The sequence below is a fragment of the Palaemon carinicauda genome, chromosome 38 (assembly GCF_036898095.1).
Source record: "Palaemon carinicauda isolate YSFRI2023 chromosome 38, ASM3689809v2, whole genome shotgun sequence".
In the NCBI taxonomy this organism is placed as follows: Eukaryota; Metazoa; Arthropoda; class Malacostraca; order Decapoda; family Palaemonidae; genus Palaemon; species Palaemon carinicauda.
The window spans coordinates 33977730-33979958 of NC_090762.1; positions in this window are offsets into that span (position 1 = coordinate 33977730).

Genomic DNA, 2229 nt, shown 5'->3' on the forward strand with positions numbered 1-2229 from the left:
GATTTCCGCTCAAACTCGTTAGTTCATTTGGCCGCTGCAATTTCACCATTCTTGTGAGCTAAGGATGGGGAAATTGGGGGACTCTATCTGCTGAGTCATCAGCAGCCATTGCCTGGCTCTCCTTGGTCCTAGCTTGGGTGGAGAGGGGGCTTGGGCGCTGATCATATGGTCAGTCTCTAGGACATTATCCTGCTTGATAGGGCAATGTCGCTGTTCCTTGCTGCTACCATTCATGAGCGGCCTTTAAACCTTTAAGGGCTGAATGACCCACATGTAAGTAAACGAATTGAATGTCACTCATCGGATATAATTGTGAATAATTCATATCAACCAAAAGTAACATGAAGGTTTTTGTTTTGGCAAAGCATAGGAATCAGTTATTATTTCGTAGTAGATTGACATTTTCATGATATTCAATATTAGGTTTTCAACAACTTTTCATAAATGACAAATTTCTGTTACAGCATATTTCATTACCTTTGCCAAATTATATTTTGATAATACTTGTTTGTTTGTTTGTGATTGACATAACTCAAAAACTATTTGACCAAATCTCATGAAATTTGGTGGACTGATTGACCATGATTCAAGGACAATTTGATTAGATTTTAGGAGTGATTAGCTCAAAGGTCAAGGTAACGAAAAGGTCAAAAACGTCTTTTTGATATGTCGTGGTCAATTTTTATCCGATTTGCGTAAAACTAGTGCCAAAATGTGCGTTATTCAATTGCATGGCTTATGATATACAACATGATCAAGGTCAAAGTCATGAAAAGGTCAGAAACGTCTTTTTGCGCTATCATGGTCGAATCTCATCAAATTTGGTGGGATGATTGCCCACGATACAAAGACAATTTGACTAGATTTTAGGAGGGATTGGGTCAAAGGTTAAGGTCACTAAAAGGTCAAAAAGTCTTTTGCCTATCTTGTGATATAAAACATGATATAGGCGAAGGTATGCGCTCTATCGAGTACCCGTTCTAGTTCCTTTAAATTTTCCAAATATTTTCAATTAACAGCAATTTACAGCTATCAATCTTAAATTCTTTCTATTAATGGCTTTCCAAATCCGAGTCAATGTTAAATTTTCAACGACTTTTAATGGGTGAACATTTTCCCAATTACAATTAATCAATGTCCAATTTTCAACTAAACATTTTAGGCAAAACATCAAATATATTTGATTAATGACAACCCCAATTCACCAATTGCATGCTACCTATAATAGAAGACATTGACATCAGAATTCGTTATTACGACTCTTAATAGGTGTAATTGAAAGACTAGCTACCGATTAACCAACCCTTTTGCAACGAGGCGAATTCGAACAAGTCGTATTTCACGCGCCACCAGATTCCAAACTGCAAGGTACAGAGGCTTCTCCAAATTGAAAAGTAGAAATCACACGAAAATAACAGTGCTTCTTACCCAACACATTATCATTAAGGAATTCCATTCGCATCAATAAGCTTGGAAAAAAAAAAAAAAAAAAAAAAAAAAAAAAAACATAATTGACGTTTTCCTGTTACTCGCGTCTAAATGGAATGTTTTCCTGACATCTAGATCAAAGTGTAATAATACTTTTTGCCCCGTACAAACTTCATTCAAAATCCATGTTAAGATGGCCTTATAAACAAATCTACTCTCATCATCATCATCTCTTTCCACGCCTATTAACGCAAAAGGCCTCGATTAGATTTCACCAGCCGTCTCTATTTTGAGCTTTTAATTCAATACTTCTCCATTCATCATTTCCGACTTCACGCTTCATAGTCCTCAGCCATGTAGGCCTAGGTCTTCCCACTCTTTTAGTACCTGGTGGAGCCCAGTTAAATATTTGGAGAACTAATCTCTTTTGGGGAGTACGAAGAGCATGCCCAAACCATCTCCATCCATCACTCACCGTGATCTCATCCACATATGGGACTCAGGTAATCTCTCTTATAATTTCAATTCTAATCGTGTCCTGCCATTTAACTCCCAATATTCGTCTGAGGGCTTTGTTCTCAAATCTACTAAATCTATTGGAGATTGTTTCATTGTCATGACATAACTATGCCCATACAATAACACCGATCTCACTAAATTGACATATAGCCTGATTTTTTTAATGTAATTTCAGGCGATTTGATTTCTAAATTTTACTTGACCTACACATAGTCTGATTTGTTTTTGTCAATCTTTCATTAAACTCTAATTCTAAAGACCCTGTACTAGAGATCATAGTTC